The 10,968-nt window shown below is 38.7% G+C and overlaps 1 pseudogene; it reads left to right on the forward strand.

The window, feature by feature from the left end:
• Nucleotides 1-302: 302 nt before the first annotated feature.
• Nucleotides 303-10,968, forward strand: part of LOC115272613 — a 16,360-nt pseudogene continuing 5,694 nt past the window's right edge.

The raw sequence follows: 10,968 nt of genomic DNA on the forward strand, positions 1-10,968 counted from the left end.
CTTTGGCTTGAACAGTAGGGCAACTAATATACAACATTAGGAGACCAATAGGTAGCTATGAGGGAGTGCTGTTTGGTTCTGAAAACGATGCTTAGAGGCAAGTCGGTGCTCAGAGGCAGAAGCAGGCTTGGGGAGTTCCCTCCATGTCCTAAGGCTGGTGCAGAAAACTGAAGAAGATGGGAGTTTGCTTTCAGAGCCTTCTTCTTCCCCTTCTCTTCTACTTCCAGAAGCTTAATTCTGCCAAACATTCATTGAGTCCCAAATTGGTGTAATCCCTGCCCCCCTCCCAGGACTGAATAGCAATGGATCAAGAACCTCACAGTCTTACAGGAAAGACAGGTTCCATGAATAACAGAAGGGAGGAGAGCAGTGCTGGGCTGCCTGAAGCCTGCCATAACTTTCGAAGAGCTCAGAGCCTGGCCATTCTATCCCCACTCTTCCTAATGGAGCGATTTACAAGTCCTCATACCCAGAAGTTTGGGGCCCCGGTTATAAAGGAAAATCTTGTCACCAATCACCCTTCAAACACAGACACATACAGTAAATCCTTCTGCCAGGTTTATAATAATGTGAGGCCAAAGATCTTTCAGTATCATAGTTTTTATACACAGTGTGAGCCAGATGTGCAGGTACACTGGAAAGCAAACTGCAGGTGGCCCTCAGTGATTCGAGTCTAGGGACGCAGAGCTGGGAGAACAGCACTTTTTCCTTTGTTTTGTTTTGTTTAAACTACGGATGATCTGAGACTTCCTTTGTTGTAAAATCCTAGGGATACGTTAGTTGTTGCTGCTCGTACCTTCACTGATTTCTTGGCAGCATCTGGGGCAGCCAAGTACCCCTCCTTTCCTGAAGGCTGCTCCCAAATCCTTTGGATTATCTGATACCACAACTTCCCCCACCTCAATCTTTGTGGGGGTCCTTGCGTGAGGATATCAGACAAATGATCTATGATCCTCCTCAGGGTCCCTTTTTCTCACTGTACAGACTCCTTAGGGATTTAGACTCCTCTCACTGCAAAGAGCAGTCCTAGATTTCCGTCTTCAGACTACACCTTAGGAGCTATTAAGCAGCCACGAGTAGAGTCAATACCTTCCTTTTGCTCCTTATTCCTTTTCTCTATATCAGAAGAAAGTGGGGTAGTAATTAACTGACACTCCAAATCTCCCAAGCTTTGGCAAAATGCTTCATAATATTAGTAGATAATAATTAGGATTTTGTGTCTTGTTTTGTCTATGAATGTCTGCACCTTAAGTTTATTTTAGAACTTAGGACATATAGGTACCCTAGCTGTCATTTCATTTGCTATATTTAAATAACAGACATCATTAGTCAGGAACACAAAGTATGGGGAAATTAGTGGCCAAAAGATATGAGAAACATGATGTTTGGAAATTCTTGCATTTTGTGTAGTTAGAAACAAAACAAGTAAATTGGATTAGTGACTTAGGAAGTGATATAAATTAAATTAAAATATGTTAGCAACTACTCTCATCTCTACTCCTAAAACTGCAGAGTCAAGGTAACGAGAACTCTGGATTCCAGTGTTTAGAAATCTGGCATCTACACATTCCACTATGGACTTCTGGAGACGATAGCACCAGCAGAGAACAATGTTCTTACTGCACCTTGCACTGGGCAGTAAGATTCTTCAACTGGCTTTGCTACTAAAAACTCTCAATGTTCATCTAATATCCTTAAATTCCAAGATCCCAGACATTCTTAGCATTTGGTTTCAGCAAAAGGTCAGATAATCCTTTACACCTTATTGTAGATTTCAGTGGGTTTGACTTCCTTGCCGAATTCTATTTGCCGCTTGAGTCAACTCTCCGAAAAGATACAGAAACAGTGGCAGAGTGTGCAAAAGACACCAAAGAAGATGCACAGGAAGGGTTTCCTTTCGGTTGTAGTCTCCCAGGTGGCAGTGAGGGGCAGGAATTTTTTTCCCTACTAGAGTAAGTAGGGCAAAATTCCTCAGAGCTGAGGTAAAGTTAAGACTTAGTTAAGAAGGGATCAAAGAATATTAAACACGAAATGATAGACTTCATCCCCTGAGAATCCATACTACTCTCTTAGGAGAAAAGAGCAAGAGGGGAATGTTGGAGGAAAAAATGGCAGAGGTTTGAGCAAAAGAAAATAAATTCCTCCCCCATAGAAAATCATCATTCTAATCACTCCCCAGCCCTATACTACCTCACATCCAGGTTACAGTGAAAAACAGAAAATGGTCTGTAAATAAATGAATAGCAATCGGGTTCCTCTCTACATTCCAGAGGGCACATTCTATGCAGACCCTGAAATTAAGGAGCTCCAAATCTAGCTAAGAAGCCGTGTATATTTAAAAAATATAAAGCAGCAAATAAACATTATGTCATGAGTGATACCAGGAGTTTAGAGTAGTGAGCAACCGCTGTGGTTCTGGGTGGTCTAGAAAGGCTGTGGAAGCAGCTGACCTGGAGCTGGGCCAGGTCAATGTGAAGGCCTGGAATCTGCTATCCTTCCTGGTTGACCTTTCTTCTCTGAATCAATCATCAAGGAACTTCCAAACATGCAATAACAACAATAACCACCAAGAAACTCTTCACACAGGTAAGTAAAATTACTGCATAAGGTGTAATATGTTTACTATCCTATCATTGTTATCTTCAGAAGAGTATGAGAGGGATTATCTGTTACCATCACCATCAGAGTATTTACCATGAACTGAATGTTGAGCCAACACTACAGTGTTGGCTGAATAACATAACACCCATTCACAACCTCTGTCTTATTTGCGTTCATTACAGAGTGTAGAGAAGCAGAACATTTCCTTTTCTAGCCTTTCTTATAAATGGAGGTACCCGTGTGCCACAGTTTGAATGAGACATAAGCAGAAATCTGCAGGGGCCCATGGGAAAGCTTTTGATTTTCCTGTTTCCATGAAGAAAAAGCCAACATGTTACAGAAGGCTGAATGGGAAGATACAAAGAATAAGCACCTTTGATCGCAATACTGTCTTTAAAAGACAGCAACTGTTTACTATAGAATTCTTGTAATGTGGTGGTTAAACAACCCTCAATTAGTTTAATAAATTGAAAATATTCCTGATATACTTACCATGTTCTTAACCACGGTTGTAAGGTAGGTAAGTGACAGAAACAGAACTGAAGCCCATGTATGACATATCCAAAACCCTTACTCTTAACCACTACGCAGCAAGGGTGCACATGTGCTATGAAAACTCAAGTGTCTTAATGACCAGTGGTTGTGTTGTTTGGAGGGACTGTTCCTCCTATGACAGTCACAGCCATTCTTATCATAAAACTTTATATCCTGGATACATCCTAATAATATGTTCCAAAAAAAAAAAAAAACCCAAAAACCAAAAAACAATGACACCGATTTCACTGGCTCTCAGACCAGGGGCAAAGGGATTCAACTTACTGACACATCAGTTATCTTCTTGTGATTCCTTTCTTGGAAGTCTAGGACCTTCTTCTTCCATTTTGAATTTCTTTCATGTTTGAAATCCATAAAAATTTAACAGTTGCCCACAGAAACTTTCCATTTCCCCTTTCTTTTTTTGCACCCAATTGGACTTTTAAGATGGCCACAAATGAGTTCTGCCCTTGTTTTTTATACAATAGGCAAGTGTCATTTCAACAAACTAAGCATCTGATAACACTTAAAAATAAACAGTACACTGTTTCTGGAGGGTCACTTATCCCCTTACAATAGAGCAAATTGGAAAGATCATTCAGAAATATTTCAAAGCCTAAAACAACACTGAGTTGATGGTGGCAGTGATCAGCTGTTGGCAGCTGGTCGGGTTTTCATGGCTTTACTCTGAAGTGAAATGCACTCCTTATCTGTGGTTATGACTAGCCATTACATAGAAGAATTAATGGGGTTGCTTTTGGCTGTCATGGAAAGCTTAGGATGTGTTCTCTATGTGGGTCCCTAAAAGCAGACATCCTCTCTGCAAAGCTGACAGGTCACCTCCCTCAACCAATTAGCTAATTGTCTGAAATCACTCCTCACAGATCAAGAAAAACTGTCTTGTGAATGAACTCTGTTCATGCAGAAAGCAAGAGCCTTTTGTTTCCTTCTGAAGACCCTATTCAACTCAAAGGCCTCTTCCATCTACAAAATTCTAAATTCTACAAATGTGAACAATCAGTTCCAATGAATGAATCCTTCTGGCTTTATAGCAAATGAGTGCTTTTTTGACTACAGGATTTTGTTGTTTTTTTTCGTTTTTTTTCCCCCTTTGGTTTTGTTTTTGAAGAAAATTTTTTTATAATGTGGCTTCCTGACTGTACCAGGTGTGAAATGGTAAATAAAAGAACATGCAGTTGTGTTGGCCATCTTTAACTGCTCCCTTCAAAGCTTGCCAAACTGATGTCATTCTAGATGCTTTCTATTCTGCTGACCAAGCTAGACCTTCCTAGAAAAATCTATAGACTGACTGTCCAGTTCTAATCAAGATGTTGCATCAAATTCTAAAAGCTCAGGGCTACCCAGGAGATTGGTAGCTAGCTTTTGCTGAATAAAGAGGAGTGAGTGGCCCTTTTGCTGTGGTTAATACTAGGAACTGAAGACAGTTCCTTTGTCTCTGACTTGCTGGAATAAGATGGGCTGAGAAGCAATCACTTTGAATTGAGTGATAAGACACCTTTATTTATATCATTTGCATACCATCTTTCACTGACCCTTATTTCCCTGCTTCCAAATACAATGCCATTTTGTTCAGACATCTACCCTTTTCTGTGCCAACTTAAAACTCCTACAACTTAAAACTCCTTCTTCAAAAGCTAAAATCCTACAAAAGCAAAGACACAACAGAAAGTCCATATCTCTTGCATCTGAGAATACTGGAAAGGCTTTAATGGAGATACAAGGGCTCAATAAGGGATGGACAGAATTTTAATAAAGACAGATGGGGGAAGGAGCAGAAGCTCCCTTGGAAATGGAGAAAAGAAAGAGTACTTTCCATGTGACAGATACTATGGTAAGTACTTTCACATAAGTCATCCATACCTTATAACAGATGATACTGGGAAAGGTAGGTATTATTATTATCATTATTTCAAAGTCTTTAACCAGTTAAAAAAATGCCCAAGACAAAAAGGGGGAGGGGTGTGTGCTTGGCTGGCTCAGCTGGTAGAGCTTGTGACTACTGATCTTAGGGTTGTGAGTTCAACCCCTCTGTTTGGCCTGGAGCCTACTTTTTAAAAAACTGCCCAAGGTTACAGGTCTCAAACACAGATGTAGCTCCAAATCATTTTTCCCCACCAAACTGATGAACAGTGACATGGAGGCAGAAAGAACAAGGGTCATTTGGAGTGGGAACTGAGCCAATATTGTGCCAAGCGTGGAGTAGCTTCTGAGCATCTGCTCTTTGTGAGTCACTGTTTAAAGAAAAGGGCCCCACTAGTGCTATCAAGTGTAACCACAGTGAAATTGCTGATCATTTTGACAAGGTGAACCAGAAAAAACGAAGTCTTTTAAGAAACCATCAGTAGTTCTGATATTAATGACTCTAGTTCAGGATCAGGATAGCTACTTCTTTCATCATTTCCATTTAGCAATATACTTGAATTGAACCTAAATGCTGCCTGAGTCTTCATCTCAGTGTGTACTGGTTATCTAGCTCAGCATGGCTGAAGGCAATGAATATTCAAGGAAGACTACATATCTCCTGTCATGCCTACATTTTGTATGCTATACAGATTCCCCAGTTATGTCTCGGGATCTTTTTCCATTTACCAACATTATCCCATTTCCTATTTTTCTATTCACAGGCTCTAAAATAAGGCCTGAAACACAGCAGTTATTTACTTACTTATTTACTGAAGAAATACTGCATAACAGGCATTCAATAGATGTTTGGTGAGTAAATAAATGAACTAGACACTTCTATTAGAAGTGAATGAGAGATGTTAAATCATAGGCTCAAGGTTAGAGTACTGGGCTACAATGTAAAGTAAGATGGTAAATACAACTTAGAGCTGCTAGATGGGCTGGGGTGCCCTGAATACCAGGCATTGGAACATGACTTCATTTTATAGGTAACAAGAAAGAGAATCCTGAATGTTGCTGAGGATGAAAAAATCGTGTGCATGGTGGTAAGGGAGGGAGGAGGGTAATATTCAAATAGTTCCAGATGGTCAGACAACAGCCTGAAGGTACCAAACAAGAATTGAAAAGTGAAGCCCTAGAAGGGAAAGGGCCAGAAAGACGGATAGAAAGCAGAATCCTTGTCTTTGTTTCACAAAACTTCTTACCTTTTCACAATGATCTAATTCCTACACGACTCTTTCTCTATTGCCATCTTCTAATTTGTCTCAGTTATTTTTCTCTTCAAGAATTTTCTCCTTTTGACCACACCTTAAAACTTCTGAAGCCAGTTATTATTTGATCAGATAAATGTAATGTGTCATAGCCTTAGAACTGTTTTAAAATGTCTCATAATTTCCTACTTCTGTGGGAGAGAAAGGCCAGTGTAAATACATTGTGTTCTTGCCCCTATGGACAAGATGGACTTCGCCTACTCAATTCTAGTCAGAGCCAAAACAGAGTAAAATGATTTCTCTGTCTTCCCTATCAAAGCAGAGCAGAAATAAATATAGGGAGTACCCTATTCTGTGGCATATGAAAATAAGGATACTCAGAGAAACAAACATTTCTACCTATAATTTTTCCTTGCCTTCTGCTGAGAGTGAACACTATCAGGTGATCTGCCCAGAAAAAAACCCCACTGCGAACCTTTGCTTGAGCTCATTGTCACACCTCATGTACCCCGATCTACTCACCAGTTCTGTTGAAATTATACTCCTTTAAGGACTACCTTCAATGCCACCTCCTCTAGGCTGTTTCCTTTCATTTTTAAGTGGAATGTAAAATTTTCTCAACTAAACCCCTTTAACACCTTATCTGTACCTCTTCTTACAAATCACAAAAATACTTGTATTATAGTTTCTTATGACTGTGTCTTATATCCCACTCTATTCCCTCCAAAAGAAATTAGCTTTGAAGGGTCTGAATCATTTGGACATCCCCCACAGTTCCTAGTATATCATATGTATTTATCCCATATAGGAAGCTCTCAACACTTGCTGAAATGAATTAATGAACACATTACTTTAAATAAACATTCATATACATTACTTCAGGGTATGATTATCTCTACTTTACAAATAAGAGAATGAAGGCTCATAAAAGTTACATGATTCAGAAAACAGGTCATGCTTTCCACAAAAGCTGAGATAAAAGACCCAAATAAGAGGATTCAGACTGAATCTGGGTACCTCTTGAATAACAGCTCCTATCTTTTATTTAATTATCAACTGAGAACATAAATTGCTGCTTTTGGGGGGAATAAATGTGTCTAATATGTATATCAAGATCCATTAAAAAATCATATAATCTAAACCAGTATGTCTACTTCCAGAAATCCATCTTAATATACAGAGAGGCAGATAGACTTACACATGATGACCATAATACTGTTGTTCAAAATAATGAAAGCATCAGTAAATCTTCTGTTTCCCAATTGAAATACTGAAAATATGTTTACTTCTCCTTCCCTCCCAGATTCCAAAGACATGACAAAGTAGTACAAGGCTGAATAAATGAATACCTATGCTTAGGGTGGCAGAGAAGAATAAAGGAAGAAAAGGAATAGACCAGAACAATTTTTTTAAATGCATTTTATTATTATTTTTTAAAAAATAATCTTTATATCCAATGGGGGGCTCAAATCCACAACTCTGAGATTAAGAGTCACATGTACTACTGACTGAGCCAGCCAGGTGCCACTAGACCAGAAAATGTTAACACTTTTCAAAAGATGGAAAGTAAATGGAATCACATTGGTAGATGTACTACAATGTTTATATCTCTACAGCCTTCCCAAGTGAGGAAAGCCAGGTAAAGGAACATTGGGAAAAAGATGCATGTAGTAGCCAATGCTGCTTCTTGATAAGGCCTAGAAAGGTCCCATGTTGGGGGTCGGAGCAATATTGTCCAAAAGAAACGTAATATGAACCACAAATGTAATTTTGAAATTTCTTTTTACACTTAAAAAGTAAATGGCAGATACAATTAATTTTAATAGTATATCCAAAGTATTATCATTTCAACACATAATCAATGTAAAAATGAGATATTTTCTTATCTTGTCTTTCTGTTCTTTGAAATCTGATTTGTATTTTAAACTTATAGCATATCTTAATTCAGATGAGCCAGATTTCAAGTTCACTTATAGCTAGTAGCTATTGTAACTGATATCACAGAATCAAGGAATAGGGAGAGCAAGGTCAGGAAAAGGAGCAGAAATCAGTGATTAATTGAAGAACTTCCTAAAGAATCAGTTGGGGTAGAAACAGTTTAGATATGCAAGAACTTTAGAGAAAGTTTAATTTCTATACATTCTTTCTGAAAAATTACCAGGGATGCTTTATGGCAAAGTTAAAAAGGATTCTAAGAAAGAGATGACATAGGGTGCAAGAAAGGAGATTTAACCCAGGACTTCAATTAAATGATAGTAGGCCTGAGATTAGAACAGGAACTCTGTGGACTTAAGAATGTGTTAAGATGAAAGTTATTTCCCTAAAACAAAGTCTGATTAGGGAGCCAAGTGATGTTAGTCATAAGGTAAAGGCAGATGCTTCTTTCTTCAGTCAGGAAAAAAAGGTAATCCAAAACTCCCAAGAAAACAAAAAACAAAGACAAGGTGTAGATATGAAGCAAAGAAAATGTGGCAAGTGATGGAATGTAGAAAGAATCTATTTGATCTTGATGTTTGGAATAGTCTCCTTTAATTGTCACAGGTTTAGTACCACAGAACTTTATTTTCTTCTTATGGGTCAACTTATGCAATTCCTCTCTGCTGTAAATATTTACATAATTGTAATACTGAAAAGGATATCTAGTAGTTTTTAATTCTTAGAATCAATACCCAGGTGAAACTTAAGACTCTTTTTTAGAGCTCTGAATGTGAACGTTATTTAGTTATACAATACATACCTTATGATAGAAAGCGACTAATTATCTCATTTTACTTGTTGGAAAGCCAAAATATTAAGTCATATTGCAGCCATTAAATTATCTTCAAAATGTATAATAAGCATTTTAAAATTTATGATGTTAAGTGAGATAAACTGTATCCAAAACTATAGACAGTATGAAACCTGGGCAAACGAAATGAAATTAGAGCTACACTTATGTATTAGGAGAGATTTAGGTTAGAGCTGAGTAATCACCAGACTTCTGAGAGGCTTGAGAGTCCAGGTGAGGAAACACAAATGGTACAAGGAATAGTCAAGTGTAAGTGCCAGGCTCTGGCACTCCATCTCATCTATCTCTATAAGCAATCTCGCTTCCCCAGTACACACAGTTTGTACTTATTCAATATTCACAGATTCAGATTCTCAAGGCTACTTGAGTGCTTTAGGATGGCCAAGAAATCATCCAGCTTCGCAGTGAAGCCAAAGGAGGCTTCTTGGAAGAGCCAACCCTTCAAATTGCATCTCAAAGGATGGACAGGTTTGAAACGGTGACTGGGGAGACTGTGGACTCCTCAACGGACAGAGGACAAGCTCTCCAGACTGAAATGCAAAGAAGGCTCTCATGGAGGACAGGAAAACGAGGTTACTTTTAAGGTGTGGTAACCAGAAGTTCCTTAGAGACACTGGCTTGTCCTCATCCCACCACTGACACAGAGATCCATGGTTTTGGAGGCTATATTTCAGAAGATGGAGGTACTTGCAAATGTATAAACTGAGTTCCTTCTTCCTCCCACTAACCTATATTCTGTCCAAGCCAAATAGACTATCATTTCCCTTCCATTCTTCTCTCAGATTATGCTTCTGCCCAGAAGATAAGCTTCTCACTAGCAAATACCGACATTACAGATATAGAATTCGCTTCTAGAGACCCAGGAAAATCTACTTGGCAGCCTCGAGGGAAAAAACAGGGAGAATGACTTTAATGCTTCACCATCCGTGGCTGGACTACAAAGTAAGACTGCCCAACTCAAGGACAGCAGCATTATTTGTTAAGGCATCTTAAATTAGGGCTCCATACTCAAAACGCATTCTTTATAAGTCTCAAACACCCCTTCTTCAGACTATTTATAAATATCCCATAAAAAGAGTTTTTATTCTTTGAAAAGAGATCTAGTAGAAGAGGAGGACAGGAAGAGATAATATAAGCATACACATGTGCCAGACATCATAGAACCATTCTATAACAAACCCACAGAGCACTGGTTATGCCCATTTTACAGACAAGGAAAAGGAAATTTAACTTCACAGAGATTGAGTGATTTGCTGGCTATGTGAATAGTGGAGCTGGAATTCAAATATACACACTTCTTACTCCAAAACTCAGTGCTTTTCCCCCTACACCATATAGCCTCAGAAAGAAAGGAAGGAGAAGTGAATTTGTCAAAGCTACATTGTTGGAAAGCAAGAACAGAGAGGTACAGCTGTTATCTGCACAAACCTACCCATATATATTTGTTAAAGAAACAAAATGGCCTTACTAAGTCAGACTAAGATGACAAAAATGAAGAGCCTTAAATAGACCTTTCTTTCAAAGGGGAACGGGGGAATTAAATATCAGAAAGTAGGAGGCTTCTCTTCTCACATGATTCTATCGCAGCTCAGAGGATATTTTTAAGAAAAGAATCTAAGAGAATTTAGAAGGAGTGGTGAAGAAGAGAGAGGGAAAGAGGGGAGACTGACTCATTATTTGTTTTCCAAATATAAAAACTCAAGCAAAACACAGTGAGATTTAGCTATCCAGCTGGGTGCTCTTCAGGATTAAGTGTGTGTGTGGCCAGGCACTTAACTTCATATTTCTGATGGCCTGCTATAAAATGGAAGAACTTGGAATAAGGCTTCTTGTCAAGAGAGTACCAAGAGAGTTGTATTTATAACTTCTGAAATACAGACCTAAGCAAATGGCCTGACATGGAGCTCCGGG

The sequence above is a fragment of the Suricata suricatta genome, chromosome 11, assembly GCF_006229205.1.
Source record: "Suricata suricatta isolate VVHF042 chromosome 11, meerkat_22Aug2017_6uvM2_HiC, whole genome shotgun sequence".
Taxonomy (NCBI): Eukaryota; Metazoa; Chordata; class Mammalia; order Carnivora; family Herpestidae; genus Suricata; species Suricata suricatta.